Raw genomic sequence first — 27155 nt, forward strand, 5'->3', positions numbered from 1 at the left:
ACTGCAGACTACGATAGGTTGCGAGGCACTTGGAGTGGTAAGGGAATACATCTTCTTAGGACAAGTAGTGACCGCGGATCCGGATCATGAGACGGAAATAATCAGAAGAATAAGAATGGGCTGAGGTGCGTTTGGCAGGCATTCTCAGATCATGAACAGCAAGGTGCCATTATCCCTCAAGAGAAAAGTGTATAACAGCTGTGTTTTACCAGTACTCACGTACGGGGCAGAATCCTGGAGGCTTACTAAAAGGGTTCTACCTAAATTGAGGACGACGCAACGAGCTATGGAAAGAAGAATGATGGGTGTAACGTTAAGGGATAAGAAAAGAGCAGATTGGGTGAGGGAACAAACACGAGTTAATGACATCTTAGTTGAAATCAAGAAAAAGAAATGTGCATGGGAAGGACATGTAATGAGGAGGGAAGATAACCAATGGTCATTGAGCGGTACGGACTGGATTCCAAGGGAAGGGAAGCGTAGCAGGGTGCGGCAGAAAGTTAGATGGGCGGATGAGATTAAGAAGCTTGCAGGGAAAACATGGCCACAATTAGTACATGACCGGGGTAGTTGGAGGAGTATGGGAGAGGCCTTTGCTCTGCAGTGGGCGTAACCAGGTTGATGATGATGATGATGAACTTATTGCTGCGATCTATGCCTTCACGCGCGCATATGCAACTCGACCTGACGCCATCACTTACTAGGCCCTTTTTCCTATCTCGCAATAAGAACCAAAATAATGCCTTTTTTATATAATTTTTTCTGAGTAGCCCACTATTTATACTCAATAGAAGCGGAGTCACATGCTGGCTTTACTAAATTCTAGCAATTCATGTTATAATGGTCTGTCTTACAAGCCAGTGTCCTTAGCGAACTGCGTATAGGTAAAACCACTGCGACGCACTATACTACTATTGCACGTGTAGTCGTATTTGCAAAAATTGGGCTTTCACCTCGAGACGATGAGAGATTTGCATTAGGGGCGCTTGTGAACAAGTAGCGTTGTCGATCTTGTTTATGGCGTAGTACATGAGAAACGGCAGTATAACCTGAGAGCCACTGTGTTTTCAAGTGAAGCTTCTGTTGCCTCACTAGTGTCGGCGTTGGTGTTGCCGTACAAATAAACAGAAGCCGCGCGAAAGCAAAAATTGCTTGTCGGGCTGTGAATTCGAACCACCGACCCCCGGGTCGCGAGACCACCACGCGAACGGACTCAGCTACTGTAGGCATTTTTTTTCTTTATTACATTTATTACAATACCACGTAAATGCATACAAAGCAGGTAGGTCACTTGGTGCAGAAAAATCACTATACATCATTTAAAATCTTAAAGCTCCAAAACAAGCACCTCACCAAGAGACAAACGTAAAAGTAAGCACAGCCAAACGCAAACCCTCTCCGCTCCCAGGGACGGAAGAGGAGAGTCATGCACCGCAAGACACCCTACGCGAAATTCTGCGCCTCACGCGAGAGAGCCTAAAAAGTATTCGTACCCTAGCGAATCGTGTAGAGGTGGTCGAAAACAAGGTTGCCATAAAAATTTAAAACAAAGCTAGTGAGCCACACCAGATGGACACGACGACGCACACTTCGCCACCAATCAATCCCCCGCAAAACCATCATGGCTAACACGACAAGGGATACCTTAGAAATTTGGCAGAGGAACTGCGCTAGCTATGCGAAACGCAAATCATCGCTGCAACAGTACCTCAAAGTTCAACCCAAAAAGCCGCACGTAGTACTATTACAAGAAACCCTATTCGAATCCCTCACGATCGCAGGGTACAGCCCTGTCTCCCAAACAGGAGGGGACGCCAGGAGAGGCATCGTCACGCTCGTTATAGAAAATTCGCGCACATCGTTCATGACGTCCTACCGAAAAACAGTCGCATCGAGGCGACCCTAATCGAGCTCGTACCTAACCGACTCCTAAAACAAAGCGTTTTTGTACTAAACGTCTACAGCTCCCCGGCGCACTACAAACAATCCTTCCACGCGATCCTTACTAAAGTCACATCATTTGCACGAAACTCATCGCTCATTATCGCAGGTGACTTCAACGCCCCCTACCCGTTGTGGGGTAACCCCACAATCACGCCTAGCGGCAACAACCTCTTGCGCGCAATAGACGACCTGTCCCTCAATCGCGCCGCACCCGCGCCCGCGCGATTCTCGACCGCGCCGACACAGATCGTGAAGCCACCGAATTTGTGGACGTGGCCCAGTACGGCAACACATCCCCTTTCACGATAGCAGTCGTGGACGGCAACGGAACCTTACGATCATCCGCATCGGTTAAAACGACCACCAGCGCTAAAGCAGAAAAGATTGCCGTAGCCATCGCCATGACAGACCCCACATTTACCCATGTCCTGACGGACTCGCGTGCCGCAATTCGGGCCTACGAAAGCGGCAACGTATGTAAAGAAGTAACGCATATACTCATAGCGAGCTCAAAGGAGAGCAAACGACGCCTCTCCTGGTTCCCCGCTCCCATGGGGAAAGACATTCACCTGCGAAAACCAAACCTCAATGAAACGGCCCACGACCGTGTGCGAGAACTTGCCCGCCACGACCGTCCCACGGCCTCCCAGAGGCTTGACATTCAGTTTAATGACCCGCTACTGACTTAACAGGAAATCGCTTCACACTATCGAAAACGCAGAATCATATACCCGCTCCCGCACTCCAAACTCGAACGCGTGCAGGCGGCCGCGTTTCGAATGCTACAAACGGACTCGTATTCGTCACGAGGCCTACTGAGTCACTATAAATCGGACAGCCCGGCAAATTGCCCAGACTGCCAAGAACTCTATTGCTCGCTCTCGCACATGCTATGGCAATGTACCGCTTTACCAAAGGGCCCTCTCTCCAGTGAGCCGGAATGCGAAGAAGCCCTCAAAAGCCAGGACCTCAAACTCCAACTCAAGGCCATCCAGAGGGCCCAAGAACTGGCGGAGCGTCACCACGTTCCCGTCCCGACTTTGGCGTCGCCTACGGTTTCGGCGCGCGGAGCTCCCCGCGTGGGATCTCCAACTGCTTAAAACTCCTGAGGACTTCAATGAAGTTCTTGACTGACTGACAGACCGACATCATTTTGAGAGACTGTACATATTTAGAAGGCCCTCAAAGAGGATTTCAGAGACACCAAACTGTCAAGCTCCTCAAACCACTTTGGCGGTTCAGTCATGTGCTTGAGGACATCACGCGTGTACCTTAGACTTTCACTTAGATGTTCCCTCGCAGACCTTTCATCTACGCGGGCATTCCTCACATCCATACGCGTTTTCCACATGCTGACCATACGCAAAAGCATTATCAATTCAGCCGGTACTCCCCCTGTGTCTGGGCATGGTAAGAACCGAATACCGAAAGGACTTGGCGGCAGTTCTTTCTTCAGAGTTCGTTTGAGAACATCCCACAAGAAAACGAAGTCATGGCAATCCAAAAACATGTGCACAATAGTTTCAGGTTTCTTACATATAATGCACTTAACAGACCGTGGAACAAAGAAGCCCTTGCTTTGTAACCATGACTTCACAAGGAGAGTGCCAGAATGCAATTGAAAAAACGTTTTCACTGAAAATCTACCAGGAATTTTTAACGCGTTTCAGCACATTGAGTTCCGAACCTAATTTATACATCCTGCGATAAACAGGATGCAGCAAGAAAACATCAACCAGATCACTATAAAGTTTCTTACGCGTCACAGAAGTCAAAAATTCATTCTAAAGATGCGCTTTCAGTAAAGAAAAGGACATAACTTCCATCAGAAAGCCGATTAGTGTTTGAGTTTGTTCGTTTGTTGATGAGACAACCCACTCAGGCAATGAAGAACTTAATCTCACTTGAATAAGAGTACGCAGTAATACATCACTTTCGTCCCTTAAGATAAAGAACCTACTAACAATCTGTTTCAAAAACAAATGTGTTAGCCCTAGTCATCCATTCCTTACGGAATGAAACCAGTTACACCGGCTAGTTCTTTCCCAAGTGCATCCCCATATGTATACCGCAAACACTCGGTGAAGTTTCTGCCCCGAAATTCTTGCCATGCATAACACCTGTAGCACATAATACACCTTTGTAGCTAAAAACAAATTGCAACCGCTAGCTCTTGAAAACATCGAAAAATTATGCCCGCCCCACTTTACTGTCTGGTCATTAACTCTTTTTACTTGTTCGATCCAATACGCGGCGCTGTCACGATAATATTCTAATGGCACCCCATGATATTTTCCAGGGGTAACGCTCCAGTTCGTATTGCAAAAATACTCCGGCGCCTGTGACCACCTGCCGTGCCATAAACCTAGGCACTTAGTCCAGCTGACAAGACTTCCAGTTGCGGCGCAAAAAGAAACAACCTCTTTCATAGTTTCAACCACGCTTTCTGTATCACGGCACAGAATTGCCACGTCATCTGCATAAGCCAAAACTCTAGGCTCAATTCCTGCGTAGATAAACCCACGAATAGATTGGCTTTTAATTATTTTCAAACAAAACGGCTCTGAATACAAGGCAAATAAGAGATCCGACAAACAGCATCTTTGTTTTACTGATGATTCAACTTTTATACTGGCGCCTAATTTCCTATTAATTACTAACTTTGCAGTGCAATCATTGTACACCATTCTTACTCAATTGGTTATCAGTGCACCTGCTTTAACATGTTCTAAGAGCAAAATATATCATTATGGACGAGTCTGTCAAAAGCCTTTTCAAGGTCTATTTGTATCATAGCGACTCTGTCCTTCCTTTCATGGCAACATTCCAGTATGCCCCTTGCAGTAGGTATATTCGAAAAGATCAATCTGCCTTTGATACCGCATGTTTGGTGGGGGCCCACAAGTTCTTTTATAACAGTCTGCAATCGTCTCACCAATCACCTTTGTGCAAACTTTATAGTCTGTATTTGTCAAGCTTATTGGTCTGTAGGCTTCAAGCGCCAAAAGTCGTGCGCGATTTTTCGCTTTAGGAATTAAAATAACTTGCGATGTCTGAAAATAATGAGGTGCTTCCTTGTTCTCGTACATCTCCCTTATCACGCGGTGTAATGCTACAGCTATTCCACTATTAAAGCTCTTATGTAGGTTCATCACACGCGCCCTTTAAAGTGATGTTTTATATGCACAAAGAAGCAGACGCAGCGCAAGGTGCGACCCGATCACAGGCGTCCCCTCCCGCCGGAGGAGGAGGGAAAGGCTGTGATCGCGTGTTCGATCCCCTCGCGCCAGCCGTTTCTCGCCAGTTCAGGTGCGGCAGTCAGATGGGGAGGCCGCGTACGGTTCGTTTTGCCGAAGAGCAGGCTGCGTTGAAGGAAGGGGCAGCGGGAGCGGGCCATGCGTCGTACGTTCGTCTGAAAGACAGGTGGCGTGTGATGAACGCCACCGCGAAGTGGCTCGAGAAAGGCTTGTCGTTGACGTGCCGACATCGTCGCGAGCAAGCGTGAAGCCGAGGCATTACGACAACGAAGAGCTGCGGATCCCGATCTTCACTTGCAGCCCTCTTCCCAGTAGTGGAAGGGCGATCAATTTTTTAGAAAGTAAATGATCATTTGATAATTCTTTACATGTAGCTATTCTCTTTGCCCTTAAGAACTACTGCTTTGGAGAACGTCCACACGAGTGGACAGCCTTCTTACCTGAGGGACAGGAGCATATTTGTAAGCTGTATCGACGGAGATGCAGCTGACTACTATAATGCGCGCTGTGTTCCTCAACGCGAACTTGAATGAACAAAACGGAAATAATGAGTTACCGCACACCTTTTTAAGGTGGATGTACGCCGATGGCTTATCCATGTGGACATGAGACGGGATGCGGGAGCCCCTAATGGGGATGCTCCAGCGTCATGTGTCTTTCATATCCACTTAGTTGCGGTGCCAACGGCTCCTGCTGTTTCCAGGAAAGTGTGCACTTGTATACCTCGTTCACACTGGGGCATTTGTTTTCTGGTGCGACCCGGAACCTCCTCTCGCCAAAATGCCGCATCCTTTATATTGCTCTATCTTCGCCGCGCTGAAGCTCGTACCAGCTCTCGAATGGCCACGAAAGGAAAAATTCACGCAGAAACTCTTCAGGTTGTTTTCTATGTATGCGTAAGCATTGTTCCACTTGCTCATATCCACGCAGCCCGGTGTCATTATCATTGTTAGAACACGACCCGGCCAGTACAAATTACACGAACTGGTGCTGGCGGCGGCGCAAAGTGCATTGATAACGCAAGAAAAGTACTGCACGTGGCGGCGCCAGGTGCGCCGATGACGTTCCGATTATTATAAACCGTTATTGCTCTTTAGCACCTTAACCATCAGAGTCCAACCATTATAAACGCCGACTAAACGTACTCAGCCGCCGGCTGCACATTACACGGCAGCGGGGACCGTATTTTGAAAGCGATCCGCGATGCCGACGGAGTGCTGACTGCTGATAACTTGGTGCGCTATGTTTAATTGGCATTGAAGGGAGACCCGTGCGCCGGCGTCTCAAAAGCGGTAGGCGAAACGGGCAGAGTACTGCGTGTGCTGAGAGCTCCGTGACCGCTGTGTACTCGTCGCTTCGTTCGCGTTAAAGTGACAGGCAGCACAAAGGTAAATTGTTGCCAGTGTAGGTAGGAATAAAGATGGTCCCCTAGGGGAACCGCAGAACAGCATCGCCGTCAATAACAAGAAAGGAGGAAAACAAGAAAGATAGCTCGCCAGGCAATAAGCTGCATAAAAATGCAGCGCAGCAGAAAAAAAAAGGGAAAGCTGGTAGAGATTGAGGAGCAGTTAGAGAACAAATATGCGGTTGCAGAAACGCACCTTAGAGACTCGGAAGCGCCGCCAGTAATTGGGAATTCTGTTTGGAAAGGATGCAATAGAACTAAATCGGAAAGAAAGGGAGGGGAAACCGGAATACTCATCCATCAGGGAACCAAGTGGAAAAGAGTGAATTCAAAATGCCAAGAGCAGCTTTGGTTATCAGGTACAATAAGTGGAAAGAACACTTCCCTGGGCATAAAGTATTTCTCGACAGGAAACCATTGCACAAAGAAGAATCAAGAGTTAGTGGAATGCCCACCTGCTGATATTAAGGGTTGATGAAATGATGCCGAAATTATCCGAATAGGTAACATAAACGCCCCCACGCAGGATCGAGATGGCTATACTGACAACAACGGGAAGTCAATGCTAGATCTTTGTGAGCAACACAACCTCGTTATCGTGAATACTAAGTGCGAGAGGCAGACCGCGTGGGAAGTGGAAACCGGCAATGGACCATTGATTACGGTCTCATGACATGAGCAATTCATGATAAGTTGAGAGAAATGGTAATTGACGAAGAAAGGTATAGCAGCATAGGCAGTGGCCATAAACGCATCATATTGAATATCCGATACGCAGTTGGGAAAGAGAGCAAGGAGCGCAAAATGGTCAGTCCAAATTTCAGCATTGAACAAATAACAAATATACTCACAAGAGTTGAGGAAGAACTTCGCAAATAGCCAAGCAAAGAGTGGGAATATAGTGAACTTCTAAGTGTAATAACGACAGAAATACGGGAAGAGAAGCAACTGGCTATTCGAAGGGAACAAAAAACGAAAAGCTGGTGGGACAGGGAGATACGAGACGCGATCGCCGAACTTCCCGAGAGCATAAGCATCCCGAGAGCACAGGCAGGCAAAAAAAGTGCAGTTTCCGCATGATGGAGTAGCCAGAAAATGGGAAATGTATTTCCAAAAAAAAAAATCTATTGTTCAAATAGTGGTGCAAGCAAAGATAAAAGGTGAAAGTGAACGTTGGGTGTCAAAATAGGTGAGAAAAAGAAGGCGGCACCTAGTATATTAAGGAACCACACAAAATTATTTGCCAGGAAGTCCAGAACAATACAAGAACATATCCTAGGTGAAGATGGAAACAAACTGGAAGGGAACGTGGCATTTAATTACATCCGAATATTGTCAAGGCAATGACTAGGTTGCAGTTGAGGAAAAAAGGGGCATGAAAGAGAACCAGATGGAAAAGCAGCTGGCACTGACAAATTCAAACTGGAAGGAAGCAGAAGAGAAATTTCCGAAGTGCACAGCCACAGGGCTAGACGAGGATCCCGTTAGGCTGATTAATGAACTAGGACCAAAAAGTGACGAAACTCTGTTGAAAGCAGTATAAAAAGTCCTAAACGATAGACGAATAACAGACAGTTGGCGACAAAGTAGAATTAATTTAATTTATAAAAGCAAGGGGAGGAAACATACAATTCACTCGTATAGACCATTGACTGTTACATCGATAATATACAGGTTATCAATGCAGGCGATAAAATTAAAGCTGCAAGCATGGGCAGAGAATAATCGCATTTTGAGAGAAATTCAGAATGGCTTCAGAATAGGTAGGCGTTTGGATGATAACTTATTTGTTCTTACTCAGTGTATTGAAATATCAAGAGTAAAAAGCGCACCATCATATGTATTAGACATTAGACATTACAGGAGAGCATGACAACGTAGGCCGCAACATTTTGTAGGTTTTTCAGAAAATGGAAGTTCAGCTGACAATTGTCTACAGCTTTTCAGATAGATTTACTTAGAAAATACCGTTTGCGTTGAATGGGAAGGAATGAGGTGCAAGGAGAATGTTGATACCAACCAGGGACTGAGGCAGGGGTTCCTCTTATCCCTACTGCTGTTTATGAGGTATATGGTAAGGATGGAAAGGGCGTTAGAAGGTAGTAATATCGGGTTTAATCTCACATACAAACAGGCGGGTACAGCAGAAGAGCAGCACCTTCCAGGTTTGTTTTATGCGGACGAGATTGTGTTGCTAGCTAAAAAGCGAAGTGATATGCAACGTCTGGCTAACATCTGTGGACATGAAGGCGATAAGTGAGGTCTGAAATTTAGCCTGTTCAATGAAAAAAGCGAACAGACAGTGACACTACAGGGCCAGGAAATACCTCGCGTAAAAGACTATAACTAGCTTAGTATATGGATAAACGAATGCAATACATATATTGGAATACAGGAGAGAGAGAAAGCGATATAAATGAGGGAAAGCAGGGAGGTTAACCAGAGTTAAAGCCTCCAGTTTGCTACCCTGCACTAGGGGAAGGGAAAGGGGAAATAAAGACGGAAAGAAAAGCAGGGCAAAGAGAAAGGCATGAAAGCAAGGAGGGGATCATTATAGTTTTTCTAATACGCCACTGTCACGTCAAAAGGTAGACAAATCCTTGCCCGACTTTTCGTGCGACGACAGTTCATGTCGGCATTCCAAGACTGTCTGTTCTGAAAGTGGCCTGTCGTGAAGGAGTGCCAACACGGCCGCTAACTGCAGTAGGTGCGCGCTGTATCGAGGACAGCTGCAAAGTACGTGTTTGATAGTCTCCTCGCCGCCGCAGTGATTGCAAGCCGCGCTCTCGTCTATACCGACTCGGAAGGCGCCGTCACCGGCTAGGTGCTTGAGACCCAAGTTGCTCGGTGCACGACGCAACGCAATAGAAGATAGTGTTTGGAAACACAGGAAAAAACAATAACAGTGAAGGGGAAGAGAAATGTTGCCATAATGAAGCACAAAGCGCTATGGAGATACAATCGGTACGAGGTGCTCCGAGGTATGTGGAAAGGTGTAATGGTTCAAGGACTTACTTTTGGAAATGCGGTTCTTTGCTTTAAATGAGGAGCACAATCACGACTCAATGGGAACCAAAGGTCAGTGGGACGCCTAGCGCTCACGGCAAGACTACAAATGAAGCTGTGCAGGACGATATGGGCTGGACTAGTTTTGAAGTGAGGGAATCGCAGAGTAAAACTAATTTTCAAGGGCGACTGAGTACTATGGAAGAAAGTGATTGGGCTGGGAGAGTGCTCACATATTCGCACAGGAATAACGTTGATTCATAGAGGCGGAAAAGAACTAGAGAGCGTACCAGCAAGTATACTGCCTGTATGGTGAGCACCCCAGGAACAAAGAAAGCCAAGCGGAAAGTCAGAGAGGCTGAGATAATTTCATGGGTGGGGCAGTGGAAAAGGAACCTGCCATGAGTAACTACTAATTAAAAAGTAAAAATGAAATCAGGAAATAAAAACTTCATGATAACTCGAAGCGAGATAAGGACGCCTTAAAACACGCACTTATAAAGCGAGATATAAGAAGTAAGAAGAAGCGTTTGCTTGCTGCGGTAAAGCTAGGGATGCGATGGAGCATCATTTATTAGAATGTGAAGGTATCAGCCCAGCGGTCGATTTAGGAATCACTGGCCTCCTTGGAGCTCTTGGGTTCAGCGAGAGCAAGGGGAAAGTATACATGTGCGCGATAGAGGTTAGTAAGAGGCGATTGAAAGATTGATGGAAGTAGGATTACGACAAACAACGGAGTCGTACAAAAACAAAGTTCGCGATAGGGGTTCGCGATAGAAACTTTAGTTATAGGAATTCATCATGGGTTAGTCTTTTCTTTTCTTTTTTTTCTTTTTGATATAGGTAGGAGATTAGGCAACAATATAGCAAAAGCTTGGTGGTGCAACCCACCGCCCCGTTCTAAAGGGGATGCTCATAGCATCCATCCATCCACCCATTTGCGAGGGACGCCAGAGCTTCTTCCTCGTACTTACCCGAGCCAGAACTTTTGCTGGACACTTTTGCGAGATCTGGGAACTTCTTAATGGGGACTCTTGCTTCTAGTGGGCTTTGCCTTGGTACTACGGAGGGGGACCTGCTTTGCCCCCGTTTGACCACCATTTTAACTTCAATCAAAAAGAGACCATAGCGCCCGATATAGATTCCGCAATGTCAAAGCGAAAGTGTGTCGTCAGTCGTTGGCCCTTGTCGCTGTGGCACACGTACTATAAGGTTTGCCGCTTCGCATTAGGCCTTCGGCGATCGGCGTGTCCTAGGGTCGACGGGACAGTGCAAGCCAAATGGGCCTGCTCTGCTTATGCTCCGCCCAGCCATGAACATGTACTTGAGCATAATTTGGAACTTGATATTTTAGGATAGAAGAAATTGACAGTAGTGACGTGTCATTATTTATCGTACTGAGGCCGCTAAAGCACCATAAACCAAACCCTTCCTCCATTTCCGTCGCTTAGCATCCTGTCTTTTCACTTCCCTTGGCAGGAACTCTCCGTGTCACGCAAGGTGGAAAGGTTGGCGAAAAAAATAGCACGTAATGCAAAAGTTAAACGGGGCCAATAATATAAAAATGCAGCGATATATTTCTAACGCAGAAAGGATATACCAAAAACATCGACGGTGCTTGTCAATGTAAGCGAATAGCCCGAACGAATGAGCTACCATGCCAGCTGGCGACCAGTCTACCCCTCCTCCTCCCTTCAATTTCTCCCCACCACTCTCTTGCCAGAGAGCACGCTGCCTTTCACTCGTCTTGCTTCGACGAAAGAACGATTACGCAGGACGCTTGCGCGTGTGGCACTTCAGCCATCTTGTCTTGCGTTTCTCTGAAAATTGTTCGTAATATTTCGCCTATCTCTCGCGCGCGTCACACTTTCGTGGTGGTGAGGTGTACGTCACGCCTCTCAGCGGAACTCCGCACTGACCGCGGTTTTAGACGTCTGTCTACACTGCCGGCAGATACGGGTCATATTACGCCACCAACGTCAGCACCCACTTCAACAACCGTGCTTGTATACCCCGGGATCACAGTACGGACTGCAGTTCCGGTGAAGTAGGCGTTGTCGACTGGCTGTTGGACTACGGACGTGGGAGTGCTAAAACCGATGAGAGCCTATTCTGATGTTGGCAAATATTATATTTTAGCTCAAAAGCAAGTGGTACTATTGGAAGATAACCACAAAGCTGAGCTCGAAAACTGGGACATCTGCAAAGAACATTCACGCAGAAACTCTTCTGGGACTTGTCTAAGCATGTGTAAGCATTTTGCCAGTTGCTCATCGCCACGCAGCACGGTGTCAATATCATTGTTGGAAAACTTGATGGGACCAGTATACAGGACAGCGCTGTGGCGACACGAACTGCTGCGGATGGCGGCGCAAGGTGAATTGATGGCGGAAGGAAAATACTGCAAGTGGCGACGCCTGGTGCGCTGATGACGTTCCGATCATTGTAAGCCGTTATCGCTCTTTAGTGCCTTATCCATCCGCGGCCAACCATTATCAGCCATTATCAACCGTACTCCACCAGCGACTGCGTTTGGCGCGGCCGCACGGGCCCTTTCTCTTAAAAGCGATCTGCGATGGGGACATAGTGCGCCACCTGCGATAGAATTTTCGCAGTACAGTACCTGGGCGAGTCGGTACATCTTCATAACTATTACACACAGCGCTTGGCCCCTTTGTTCTCGCCGAGTTCGCGTTGAAGCGAGACGTGCGGTCCCCATGTTGACAGCGATTTGTAATGCGGAAAGTGCGCGCCGAGTGCTGAAAGCTTCGCGTATGCTGTGTTTTCACCGCTTAGTTCGCGTTGAAGCGAGAGGCAGCACGAAGCTGAATTCACTTACTGCTGCAGGCTCTGTCTTGAAAGCGATCATCTTACGTGACGGACGGACTGACTTGTTTCCTCGCTGGGTAGGCATAGAAATGCTTACGCATTTAAAACTACGAGACTTGTTAGGAAAGTCAATTGGAAGGAAGATTGTCGCCAAAAAGCTGCTCCTGTCGCATGCCCGTGTCTGTGTTCCTGGTAATCCCACCTAAATTCAATTTGCCGTCATTAAGAAGTGTCCCCATGATGTAGTCCTCCATTTAGATTTTTCTCCAGTCATTATGCCCTCATTGGTTGTGCGACCGGTCCACTTCAGCTTGCACTGCCCCATGTTGCTGATATTCTAGCCGACATACCACCATGCTTAAGTTTTCGCCATCACGTTCGCTTGTCACCTCAAGCTGATACGTATGTACGTTACTTTGACGCCTTCGCGCGACGTTCTCGATGACGACTACATCCTGCCTCTTTTTGTCGACGTTCTGTTATCCATCGAAATTGCCCTTTGCCCCAACCAATATTTATCTTGCGTACAATACAGTGATCGTTCGTTTTCTCAACATAGGCCTGTTGACTAAGGTAATCTCGCAAAAAATGCCGCTGGCCACCATTTTTCGCTTGAAACCTGCAAGATTGCCTCTTTGAATGCTGATCTTTGCTGCCTCCTTGCGCCGTCGGTTTCGTTGCTTCGCCTCTCGACGACGTTAACAAGATGATGGCTCACGATCAGACTCAAGCCCAACCTAACGATCTCTACGGCTTCCTGGCGTGATATCGTGACAGCTTCGATTTTGTCGACCACCCTCCAGGCCAAACAATTGTAGCGACTTATCGCATCAACACTCGTGACGCCAACCCTATAAGCCGACGTCCATATTGCGCATCCCACCACGAACGTTCAGCTATTCAGAACGAGGCCCACAAGATGATCACGAAAGACATCATGGAACCTTCATACACCTCGTGGGCCTCCGCTGTCGTTCTTCTGAATAGGAAGGACGGCAGCTGTCTTTTCTGCGTTGATTGTCGGCATTCGAACACGGCAACTAATAAAGACGTCTCTGTTTTGCCTTACCTGGGTGACGCCCTAAACTGCCTTGATGGTGCCCAATAATTTTGGTCCATCGATCTTATCTCCGGCTATTGGCAGATTTCAGTCGACCCCATGTCTCGGGCTCAGCGGCGCTACGCCTGTGACAATACGCGTATGCATTTGCACAGGCGTCAGTTTTGCTGACTCCTATAAACGACACGGAACCGCGGCAGGAATGTGGTCGGCACAAGCCACAGCTTACTTCGGAGCGGTATTCCTGGAGACGTGCCGTAGACCTCCCGTGTTAGTGTTGGCCGGAACGTCTCCATGAGCGCCTCGCACATCCGTGCGGTGGGCTCCAACCAGTGCTGGGGACATGGGCAGTGGCAGCAGCAACTGTTTACTCAAGGACTGGTGGCGATCCTAATTAATGATTTTAGGTGAGCGCCTCGGACTGACTCTGCTGAGCGTCATGGCCCCACGGTTACGGTGGTGCTACATCATGACGGCTGGAGGCGTTCCTGTGCCGTGCCTTGACCATGGGACCGGTATTCTTGATCGAGCCGGTCGTGAATGAACTGGAGAGGGCCCCGTGCAGCCGTGGTTTTAAGCAGGCCTTGGGAGAGCGTCTGAGTAAACGAATTTTGGAACGCCCGAGTGCGCATCATGCAAGAAACGAGCTCCATTTAGCCCACTATATGTCGCCTCTGATCACCGACATACAAAAGAGCCGGCTTCGTCAGTAGCGGTCAGAACTGGAGACAGGCGCTCGCGCACATCTCTCCATGGATAACGAAAAAACTGTCTTTATTGCGCCACATGGCCAACACCAATTCAAGGTCAAGCTGGTCGGAACATTTAATGCCTCAGTAACTTCGGAACAAATGAAGGACTCGCTACTGTGGGGACATAAGTGGTTCTTCTGTCGATGTTATTTAGACGACGCCATCGTTTACTCGATCGCCTACGCTTGACAGCTGCTTCACCCGTTTATCAGCCGTCTTTGCCATTTTTCGTTGAGCCGCTCTTCAGGTAACTGTTTCAAATGTCATAACTGAGGTTTTTTAGCGCACGAAAAGGAACGAGAGACACAGGCAAGACGCGTACACCGCGCATGCGTACGGTGTTGTCTGTTACCTATATATATGTGTACCGCTTCTTCGAATAAAACAATTGTTGGAACTTAGCGCTGTGTCCGCGTCTTGCCTCTGTCACTCGTTCCTTCTCTGTCTCTCGTTCCTATTCGTGCGCTAAAGAACCTCAGTTATGAAACACCAACACACCCTAACCCACGCTCTTTCAAATGCCGTTTTGGTCGACGCCAGGTCATTATGCTCAGGCAATTTCCAAAATAAAACGTTTTAGTTTTTCAAATTGCCCATTGTTCCCCTGTCTACCTGTGTGCATTTCATTGCATGCGGCATTGCACGCACAGCTGGAAAATAATTTGTGTCTTTTCTCATTTCACATCTGCAAAGGAGATTTGGACTTCCGAACATTCTATGCTGCAATATATTGCTATCGTTGCAATATTGCTACCTCAAAAATATTGCTTATCTTCTGAAAAGCAGGTTGTAGCAAATGCTGTACGTGAGGGCGCCGCATTATTATTGAAAAAAGCAGCACATACATATTTGACTTTATTAAGGACCGAAGAGCGGTTTTTCATACCTCCTGCACCCAAGTGTGGCTATCAAAACTTCGTCTAGGCGCTTAGCAACAGAACTCCACAGTCACTGATCAGTCGCAGTAGTTTGTTTCGAGGCTTCGCTTTAATATTTTCCGAACACCTAGTGTAATCTGCTAAATTATAGAGAATCGCCGTTAGGCAATCTATTTATGCAATATAATGTGAAGTGTCAAACTCTATGCTCGTAGAATCTATGGGTAAATATGCCAACGTCTGAAGCATGATTTTGCACGACGAATGGCAGGTATGGCTTTAAGTCGATGTCACTACTGTGCATACTAGATTGAATGCAATTAAATTCTCACCGCAGAAGCATTCTTCCGGCTGTAATCCTTGTCCAAGACAGAAAGGCTTCTGGCCCTCGTTGCACGTTCCTATGGAAGTCGATGACACCACTGCACATCGAGAGACAGTGCAATAAGAGACGTACACTTCAATCAGCAGACTCTCATGTAGCATCTGAAAACGTACTGCTAGACATTGATGTACGACCTTTCATATTATTACGATATCATCGAGCCTGTAAATAGCCTGTAAATAGCCTCTTTCCTCTGTGTCTTTCCACACGTAACATTCTCGTGGAGGTTAGCAATCCCCGTCCTCGCCACGAAGCTGCGAAGTGGTCGGTACATCGAGTTTGTCACCATGCCTCCCTGTGACGAGACCGCCTCTGCATACGGCTTCGGCTTGTCCAACTGCTCCAATTGTCACGGTTGCCCAACATCGCGACACTGGTGTGTTCTTTGGCCTGGAGGGACAGGACGTTGACGAATGGATCAAGCTCTATGACCACGCCAGTGCTGATAAGAGGTGGGACCCAATGATTATGCTCGCCAATGTCATCTTTTATCTCGGTGGAACCCCACGCGTGTGGCACCAAACGTGATATCCAGTTGGGACAGTTTCAAGGAAAAGCTACGGGAACTATTCGGCGACCCCATTTAACGCAAGGTTGCCGCGACAAAGGCTCTTGCGTCTCATGTTCAAACATCTACAGAGCCGTACGTTACCTACATCCTCGAAATCTTGGCTCTATGCCGCAAACTGACGATACTATGTCTGAAGCAGATAAAGTAGCAGATGTGCTAAAAGGCATCGCCGGCGAAGCTTTCAGTTTCCTTGTTTTCGGCAACGTCTAGACTATCAACGAAATCGTAAAAGAATGGCGTCGCGTTGAACAAGCTAAGAGCCGCCGTATCACACACCACGTCACGCGGCTACCCAACACCGCTGCTACGTCGACATGTGAGGGTCGACCGCGTCAGGACACCACCTGTGACGACGTCACCCGTATTGATCGCCGCGAGCTCGAGGCCGCCTGTTCGCCAACTTTCTCCACGACGCCTCCCGATCCGCCAGCAACCACGATTGCCATGATTCAGGCCGTAGTCAGGCAGGAATTTCACTGCAAGGGTCTGACCTCCGTGTGTTCAACGTCTCAGCCCAGCGTTCCCCAGTTCTCTAGCGGGCCTGCTCGTCCCCGGCAGCCTTCTTCTGCCACACCTCGCCGCAACCCATCCGAATGATGAATGGCCGATCTGCTTCCACTGCTGTCGCATCCGCCATGTCGCTCGTCACGGCCGCAACCGATTGCCACCACCTCCTCGTACATACGCCGCCGCTTATTCCCGCACCTTTCGACCTTCTGTTCCCTATGCCACCCGCTATGAACCCACTGCCGCTGATGCCCCTGCTCCGAACCTTTGCTACAGCCGCTCGCCTTCACCTCGACGCCATCAGTCTCGTTCGCCCCAACCCAGTCGCTTCTCTTCGCCGCCTATCGCCTACCGGATCCAGCCGCAAAATTAGGCACCAGCTTCTGGAGGTGAAGCTGCGTTGTCGACCCTGCCCTCATATCATCGGCTCACGTTACCTACGAACAAAAACCTTGTTGACGTTGACGGCTCTCCTGTCACTGCACTCATCGATAGAGGAGCACATCTTTCTCTTATGAGTGCGGCCTTCCGACGACGGCTCAAAAAGCTCCTCACTCCTGCGTCGGCACGCGTCGTCCGCGTTGCGGATGGCGGTACTGTGCCTATCGTCGGCATGTGTACGGCACGTGTCAGCATTACCGGCTGCCGCATTCGTGTCCTCTTCACAGTGACTGCTCATTACCCCACGGCCTAATCCTCGGCCTAATCCTCGGCCTTGATCCTCGGCCTAATCCTCGGCCTTGGCTTATTGACTGCTCTGCCAGTGCCCTTCGCCTTGAGTTGCCGATACTTCCAGAACGTTCTGACGCAACACAGCGCCACTTATGCCCCACCGGCTTTCTTCGCCTGCCACCAACTGTTGTCTTCTCCATCAGTTCCTGATGGCGAGTACCTCGTCACTCCTCTGCCCGACATTTCACTACAGTATGACGTTACTATGCTTCACAGTATACTTACTTTTACTGCGAACCGCACTCACATGCCTACCTTTAACTTTGGATTGGCAAAGCAAATTCTACCGCAAGGTATTTGTTTTGCCAACGTTGATTGTCTGGGTGACCATCACGTGGCAGCGTTATCAACCGATGGTTGTTGCGAGCTTAGCAGGCCCCTCGCGCCAGCCACCGGCGCTGATCCCAACATAAAGAAAATGGTTGCGACGGACCTGTCTTCCATGGTTCCAGCTATTTCTCTTATGTTGATCTTCGTTGTGGATACTGTCAGATTGCTGTTTACGATATGAACAGACCAAAAACCGCGTTCATCACACTTGATGGCCCATACCACTTTTAAAGTAATGTCGCTTGGATTATGCAACGCCCCTGGTATCTTTGAGCGTATGATGGACTCTTTGCTCCAAAGTTTCAAATGGTCCACATGTCTCTGCTACCTCGACCGCGCCATCGTCTTCTCGCCAACGTTCGACACTCGCCTTGAGCGTCTAACAAATATACTTGATGTATTTCGAAAGGCGAAGCTGCAACTTAACTCGTCCAAATGTCGTTTTGGCAACCGCCAAATTACTCTTCCGGGCATTCTCGTTCACGCTCCCGGAGTGCAGCCTGATCCCGAGAAAACTCGCGCTGTCCGAGACTTTCCGGTTCCGAAGACAGCCGCCGACGTTCGAAGTTTTATAGGGCTATGCTGGTACTTTCGTCGTTTTGTTCAAGATTTTGCGGCAATTGCTAGAACCCTCACTAATCATTTGAAGAAAGGCGTACACTTCTCGTGGGGTACTTCAAAAGCCGCCGCCTTCTCCCGTGTCGTTACTCTTCTCACCTCACCACCCATTCTGGCATACTTCGACCCTGATGCCCCTACAGAATTGCGTACAGATGCCAGCGGTCATGGCGTAGGTGCCGTCCTAGCCAAGCGTCAGCGTGGCCAGGATCGCGTTATTGCTTATGCGAGCCGCCTCCTAGCACCATCGGAGCGTAACCATTCCATTAAGGAACAGAATACGTTGCTGTTGTCTGAGGGGCTGCGAAGTTCCGTCCTTCCCTCTACGGCCGCACTCTTTCCGTAGTCCCTGAGCACCATGCTCTCTGCTGGCTCTCATCGCTAAAAGACCCTAGAGGCCGGCTTGGTCGATGGGCTTTGAGGTTACAAGAATTTTCATATTCCGTGGTGTACAAGCCAGGCCGCCTGCACCAAGACGCTGACAGCTTGCCGCGTTACCCTGTTGACGACTCTGACTCCTCCAATATTGCCAGTGCTGCTTGCGTATTCTCTGTAGATGCTTCATTTCGCCGACGAGCAACGTCGTAGCGCCTACATAAGAGCATTTATCGACCGCTTTGAACACCCTCCGGCCGATGCTACTCTACGCCTCTTCGTCCTCCGCGACGGTACTCTTTACCGTCGTAACCTTCATCCGGACGGCTCTGAGTTCCTACTTGTAATACCTAAACACCTCCGCTAAACCGCTCTAGAAGAGCTTCACGACGCAGCAGCGTTAAGACACCTCCGCGTATCTGGAACGTGAGACCGTGTACGTCGCCGTTTTTTCTGGCCGAGCCTTGCCCGTTTCCTACGACATTACGTCGCCGCTTGGCAACTTTGCCAACGACGCAAGAAGCCTTCCCAGCTCAACGCTGGTTACCTAAAGCCGCTCGACATCCCTGCTGAGCCTTTCCATCGTGTCGGCTTTGACCTGCTCGGCCCATTTCCGGAATCTACATCAGGAAACAAGTGGGTTGCAGTGGCGGCGGACTACCCCGCGCTCTTCCGACCAGTTGTTGCGGACTTCCTCCTACATGATATGATGCTTATGCATGTTGCTCCGCGTCAATTGCTTACAGACCATTGCCGTACGTTTTTGGCCAAAGTCATTAACGACATCATGCGTGGTATCTCAATACAGCACAAATTTACCACCTCCTACCATCATCAAACGAACGGCCTCACTGAGCGTTTGAACCGCATCTTACAGACATGCTATCTAAATACGTTTCAGACAACCACCGTGACTGGAACCTGGCTCTACCTTACATCACGGTTGCATACAACGCTTCCCGTCTCGACACTGCTGGCTTTTCCCCGTTTTACCTCGTGTATGGCCGAGATGCGACGCTACCACTAGACACTGTGCTTCCGTCCACCACCGCTTCAACTAGCGATTATGCCCGCGATGCAATCGCCCGTACTGACCATATTGGCCAACTTGCACGCGCTCTTCTACAAGTGTCGCAAGACAAACACAAGCAATGCTACAACCTTCGTCACCGTGATGTCTATTTTGTGCTCAGCACCCTCGTGTTGCTTTGGTCACCATCCGTAAAATAGCCCTTTGTGAAAAACTGCTTTCTTGTTACACAGGCCCATAGCGCGTGCTCCGCCAAGTGACCGATGTCACCTATTAAATCGTTCTAGCCACGCCCACTACGTCCTCCGCTGTGACAACCAGTGACATTGTCCACGTTGCCCCACTCAATTCCTACAGCTCTCCACGCGCCTTGGGTATTTAACAGCCCCGTGACGGCGCTATTGCCGCAGGGGGGGGGGGGGGGGGGGGGGGGGGTAGTATTACGATATCATTGAGACATGCTCAAGAGACGAGCTGAGGCTAGGACGGCGATGAAATTGGTCTGTGCCCTTGGCGCGGGCGAGTGTCAGCCTGGCTGCCTGGCTCCAGTGTAAATAGCCTGTAAATAGCCTCTTTCGTCTGAGTCTTTCCACATGTAACAATATTTATCACATGCTTTTGAATTTAGTCAATGTAAAAACTGAATTATGTTAACTGAAATTGGGTTCGAAACGGCAAGACAATAATTTGAACCTAAAGGATTGTTTGTCATGCTCATAGTAACTTGATTTCGCGAATTTCACGCTGTGAAGGCGGAGCGGTTATATTAGTCAAACAGAGGCATTTATGTTCTCTTCCAAATCATATAATTTCCTTAGTTTTACATAAAAGGGTCCGTAGAAATTAAAAAACAATTTGCAGATAACTCTCTTTTTAGGTACCTCCTTTACTCAGTCTCAGATTTCCCAATAGCACACTCTTTGTTTAGAATTAAGCGTGGCCAAGCTTTACAAGAATTTCTCGATGTGCATTCAAAAACCCTAATTTAGCATTTCTGGAACGTGTGTCTGGACACACGAACCTCCCCGCTACGTAGCTTGCTCTGCATAGAGCGTATGTCAACAAGCCGGCTGGAGCTAACACCTGCGCTCATGGTCTCGGCAGACGCAAACAAGACTAACTTCCTCCGATGTCTCACGCGTGGTACCAGCAGAGAGCAGAAGGCATTGGAACTGCTACCTCGCACAAGTGCAGCTGTTCTCCACTCCACCCGGCTTCTGTACTGGTATTCTATGCACAATAAGCTACTTCGCGTATCGGTTTTTATTGTGTCGAGAATCTCGTGTCTGTATACTAGATTACCATATTGAGTGTCGAATTTGTTGATAAACATGTCCAAACAAAACAGCTCTAAAAGAAACAAACAAAATGAAGTTGTTTTCCAGTACGATCGTCTTCCCGGTTGCAGTATACGTATATACCAGAATACCAAAATTCGAAATATTATTAACCACTTTTGTTTAATATGTGCTTGCTTACTCTACTCGATCGTGAAAAGTGTGTCTCCCAAAGCGCAGAGAAAGTTGAATGAGAAAATTCGTATAATTGCGAGAACTTCCTGCACGAGAAATACGCGTAATTACCGTATTTGTTCCAAGTACTGGTATTATATATTTTAGGGTGCAGCGAACGCACCTTTGAAAGCCACCAGGCCTCCAGCTGCGCTGGCTAAGAGTTCCCTCACTGGCCTAATGCACATGTATGGCTGACAGAGGGACAGTCTCGAGCTGTCTCATATGGATAATCATACTCACGTTCATTTAAAACGGAGTCATACATGTCTTTATAGTAATAATGGAAAAGAGGCATCAGATATTTATTACATAAAATGATAAAAAGCAACTGTCCTAGTGTATGAGCGCCGGACCGTATTCAAAAATTCTTTATTTTTTATTTTTTACAGCGTTTAAGTGCTCAGAGACATAGATCTAAATAAACTAAACGGTCATAGTAACATACAAAACTGCCTCAGGTAGATTCATTAGAAAATCGGCTGCCGTATTCTATCTGCTGTTATGCGAAATCTGATCATTCTTTATATATATCGCTAGCTATTCTTCTGCATGTTGTGCTCCAGTAAGGGAAAAAAAACGAAGCTACTGGCCAAGGAGGCAATGCGTAGAGCAGCAATCGAATCATCCGCTGAGTATCATGGATGGCTGATCATAGTGAGATACCCCACGTATCTACCAGCATTATGAATTTTTTTCTTTCAATTTCGGATGGCTACTTACCTTGAACTACGACATTTTACTCAACTTCACAGAAGTACTGCATACTTGACGAGTTAGTATTCTATACTGCCGAAGAATAGCACGACATATGTGGGACGAGAAAGAAACACGACAGAAGTGCATATAGCAGAGCTAGATGAAGATCTTATGCCGCCAGCTAGTGGACGTCATCATGCTCAGCCTATTTATATCCATTGCAGGACAAAGACCTGCCCCAGTGATATTTAGTCACACCGGTCTTGCGACAACGTGCCTCATCTTATGCCTGCAAATTTCTTAATTTCATCACACTGCTTAGTTTACTAGCGTCCTCGATTGCACCTCCCTTCCCTTCGTACCCATTCTGCAAGTCTAGTACGCCGCTCGTTATCGGCCTTACCGATTACATGCCCCGCTCAACTCCATGCCTTCCTCCTAATGTCAACTACATCTACGGAATATCGGCTGCCCACGCTTGCTGTCCAATCGAGACCGCCATTTTACGGTTTGCTAACGTTATACCTAACATTTTCCATTCCATCGTTTTTCGCCCAGTCCTTAACATCTCCAGTTTCTTTCACATGACCTGTAAGGTTCTACCTCATATGCTGATAACATTACAAATGAATTATTATACACTCTTCGTTTAGTAATGACTGCTGTATGGACTCCAATTTATTTTTATTGTTTAAAATTTATTTTAGCTAAAAGGATTCCCTGTAAGTAATCAGCCAAGGTAAACGCCCGCTTGCAAATATTCTAGAGGATGTCTATCAATCTAGAATTATCGCTTTCTTGCGAGCCTATTGAACATTAACTTTGTGAATTGCATAACAATCTTTAGCCTACAGTTGTGGTTTGTCGGTAAGGTCATGAATAATTTCTTACAAGTATTCAGCGTTGCTGAAGGGGATACTGCCATCGCGCTGAGATATTCGTAGTTTGTCCTCGCTCCTAAATCTTTCAGTCTAATAGCTAAAATACTTCTTCAAAGCCTGCATAAAATAGCATTTCTAAACTTTCGTATAGTTACATGGATTTCATAGACTGCGAAAAGGCGTTCCATGCAGTATAAATACAGACGGTTATGGAAGCATTCCGTAGTCAAGGAGCACAAGAACCATGCCTCAATATCTGCGCCAGTACACGTAAAGTGCCTCGAGCGGCCAGACGCGCGGTAAGCGTGCGTCTATTCACCAGCTTCTTCCACTCTCGAAAAAACACGTTTATGCAGCACGTATTCAGCAGCAGACAGCTGTATCGGAAGTTTATCGCGTTGCTCTACAATTTTCTCATTGGAACTTCAGCACGTATTCAGCAGCAGACAGCCTTATCGGAAGTTTATCATGTTGCTCTACAATTTTCTCATTGGAACTTCACATCTAATTATAATGTTTGAGAATTTGACTATAAAATAAGACTATGTAATTAGGCGGAATGCAAAAAAAAAAATCTCAGTATCTCCAAGCGTCTCCAAAAAACATTAACTTGGTTCTGTCCAGCTACGAGGCATTCACATACTTCTAAATCTTGCTGCGTGGTACACCGTCTAGACGGTCCCCTTCATGTGAATATGACAAAATGTCAGTGCTACCTGCAATGTATACATGCTCGAAGCTTAAACGGTACTTACTTGTATTCACGACAAAAATTATGGCCCCGAGAGCGCAGAGGGCTAGGCACTTCATACTCATGACGTGCAGGAAATAGGAGAGGCGACTAAACGCCGTTGAATCTCTCGCACTTGATAGTTATGAATCAGCTGCAAAATAAAATTTAGATAGGAAATAAGTTTGCCAAAAACAATACAGGCCGTTCTTGCTCAGGTGTGCAGAGCCCATGCAGAATGGATTGGCTTCAGTCAATATCTTATACACAACGAGAACAAAATCACAAACAAAATCAGCACCCAGAACACCAGGAGGAGGAATAACTTCGTTGGCAAATATTGTTATGGGATGAAAGCCAATCACCGTGGCGCCGGAAACTGATGACGTCGTGTCAGTTCACATACGCACCGCAAGGCCTCGTTCACGCAACCGTGATCCGCATTGTCCCGTCAACATCATGGCACCGGCGCCCTTGGAGACAAAAAATTCACTCGCCTATATTTTTTTTTTTTTTTCAAAATCGGGACGTCGGAGACGCTAAGAGCATAGGTCAGAGTCGCCGGCATCCTGCTTCTGAGGAGGAACCTTCGAGGAAGCACTCCGTCCTGAAGGGTGCCGATGCCATGACGGCGACGAAACCGAGCGTAACACAGCTGTGTAAATCAGGCGAAACAGCTCAACATATAATCTTAAATTCAACAATATTTCTCCTAAGCAGTGGCCTAGCAACCATGCAGAATTCAATATGTGTAAACTCGTACTAGCATAGACCCCACTGCGCACTTTTTATCCTTGTGTGATGTCCATAGACGCCTATTTATGCAAGAACTAGGCACGATGTAAGGCAGCTGCAAAATTTCCTGTTTCCATGTAAGCACTTAATCTAGTTCATATCATATTTCTAAATGTGTCGCCCATTGTTCTTGCCACATTAACTGCCGTCATTAAGTTACCGTAATATAGTTTTTGATGAGGATCTCATCCCTTGCAAATTTCCTTCACAAACAACCTCCGATCATAAACAGTGAAAGACATCTGGCTGCAAATCCACTCACTGGTCTTGTACAACAGCTGACCATGACATTTCTTGAAGAAATAGTTTACTGCATGTGTTAAAACGAGCAGCGCCGAAATTTCTCATGATATTTGCCTCAGTTCTGCGTAAGAGTGAAATGTATGCTAAATTGTCATTCACAACCCATTGTGTAACCCTGAAACTCTCTCACCACTTTCTTTTTCGGTTCTTGAAGCACCCAAACAATATATACAGTTTATAGAAACATGTAGATCCAACACACAATTTGTAATTTATGTAAGGCTAAGTTATCAAGACGTGGTTAATAACGTGCTTTAAATTTTCCTACTCAATTGCGTAAAAAGGCGTAATTGGCGTAATTGCGTAATTGCGTAATTGGCGTAAAAAGGCGCACTAGCATGTGCTGTGGCGCACCCGTGCTACGAACTGCGACAGCTCTTACATTGCATTTTTTCTTCATTTCTCTTCAATCATTTTAAACACACTGTCCGCTTCATTGCCTATCCTCCATTAAGTGTATGTGCCATGGTATGGAAATCACCATCCCCGATACGCAGCAATCATCTCAAAGAGGTAATTGGCATTGTCACGATAAATGTGTGCGTGTAATTGTGGACTAAATGCAAGAAAAATAGGCATAGAAGGGATACGAACGGTCGCCCGAATAACTAGATTTCTTCTCTTGATTGTTCATATTTCTCTCAAATAACATATTGAGGTATCACTTCTTTTATCAATGAACAATTTCATATAAAACAAGGCGAATGGCCTGGACACCTATAATGGTAGTAAAGATAGTAGTACTGTCCTTTGCGCGAGCTATTCGGCAAGACAGTAACAGCGCCCAACAAGTCAGCCGTCACGACCAGCAAAGTGAGGGAATGTGCCCATGATTTGTGTGTGTGTGTACTCTGATATACATGATCATTTTTGTATATACACATCTCGTGCGCGTCACTTCAAAATTGGGTAAGGTTTTCTGTCACATCATCCTTGTACATAACCATTGTCTACAGTGTATATATGGAACATCATTTTATACATGTGGCATTTAGTTTATGTGTAACTGTGCCTTTCCGTGGGTATATGTGATTATATGTTGGCGAATGAGGACTCGGACACCACTTTGAAAACGTGTCATGTTTCGTTTTTTTCTGTTATCATCCTGGTGGAATTGTGCCGTGATTGTGACTCAGTCCTCGTATCGTCTCTTGCCGAAATAAACTTTTTCTAAACACAGTCGGGGAATGTTCGGAAGGAGGGCTCACAAATTGTAATGACGTAGAATGCCTCCTTTAGCTATCACACACGAAGAGCTATTAAAAAAATATAGTAGAGGAAGCGTGCTACGTAACAATTGTTTTCTCACGAAAACTTAGGCAGCAACACGCTTTGTACATACTTGTAGGACTATATTTTAAAAAAAAGGTAATTACAATTTATTGTGTGCTTCTGTCAAGTCAATTATATGTGTTTTCAAGCACGCGAAGGACAGTAAAATCTAGGGTATAAAAGTCCCGCATTTTTTACCTGTTCTGAGTTAAAGGAGTGATTGCAAGCTCGTGAACAATCTTATTGCAAGCATTACCTTATCTATAACTATTTCGAACACGAAAACCTCCGTCGATTAGAAAGTAGCCCATATATTTTCTATGCCGTGACAAGGGTCAATTTTGTGGAATTCCTTACCTGTACTCACCAGTTCAGATGGCCGAACACTGCAGAATTTGTTTCATTTTATACAGGGCTGGGGCGTGCGTGCATAATTACGTGGCGGCATGTGCAGTGACGTAAAACACTTTTACTAAATTAACGTAAAAGTATTCTTATTGCGTATAAAATTTTATGCTGCTTATACTAACGTAAAAGTCTTTATACTGCTGAAAGAACAACAGCCTTATCTTGCAGCCTTGAGCATGAAAAATTCGTACGGATGACCTCGTGCAAAACGAAACAATGTCTTTCGCCTGCGCGAGTACCGCCATTTGTTCGAAACTTGTCGTTATCTTTTTTTAATAACCTCACCTCCCTGGAAATCTACCTGTATTGCATGAACAGTCGTTAGGCAACGTCCTGGTACCATTTCTATTGCTGCATACAAACAATACATGCTCCCGAATATAGCACATTATAAATTATGTAAAACAATGTTCACCCCTGTACATTCTACTAAAAGAATTGTCAGTGATTCTTGCTCTTGATACGTACCATGGTAAGCGATGTGACTCTCTTTACGACATTATCCTAAAGACGACTTGAATGCACATATGTGCAACTGGAGTATCGTTGCACTAGAAAGTGGCGCTATAAAGTTGCGTGCAGTATTAGAGCATATGCTACACATTATTTGACACTTAATTGAGGTGCACATTAGTTGAGCATCTCAGGTGATGTCTACATGTAGGAGTTTGCTCTGTGCACGCAGCAGAACATTTACCCAGCACACTGCTACGAATACCACTGGTCGAATAAGGACTATTTCAAGACACTCCTCTTTCTAGTTTTCCATTCCTCTGTGCTTATCCCCAAACCCAATCTGCTTTTTATTTGTTTACTGTACCGTCATTTTTGGAGAATAATAATTCTGCATGATACTACGGCTCTGCTCTTTCATTCC

At 46.7% G+C, this 27155-nt stretch overlaps 1 long non-coding RNA gene across 1 annotated transcript in view; it reads right to left on the reverse strand.

Moving 5' to 3' along the window:
• The window catches only part of LOC129384726 (uncharacterized), a 32606-nt gene extending 6347 nt beyond the window's left edge, over window positions 1-26259 (reverse strand). Inside the window, exons 1-3 of the long non-coding RNA XR_008612382.1 lie at window positions 26228-26259; window positions 23526-23654; window positions 15464-15553 (exon numbers count right to left, since the gene is read on the reverse strand). This is a non-coding gene — a long non-coding RNA (uncharacterized lncRNA). The remainder of the gene's footprint in view (window positions 1-15463; window positions 15554-23525; window positions 23655-26227) is intronic.
• Between the last annotated feature and the right edge of the window lie 896 nt (window positions 26260-27155).

This window comes from Dermacentor andersoni, chromosome 4 (genome assembly GCF_023375885.2).
Source record: "Dermacentor andersoni chromosome 4, qqDerAnde1_hic_scaffold, whole genome shotgun sequence".
Taxonomy (NCBI): Eukaryota; Metazoa; Arthropoda; class Arachnida; order Ixodida; family Ixodidae; genus Dermacentor; species Dermacentor andersoni.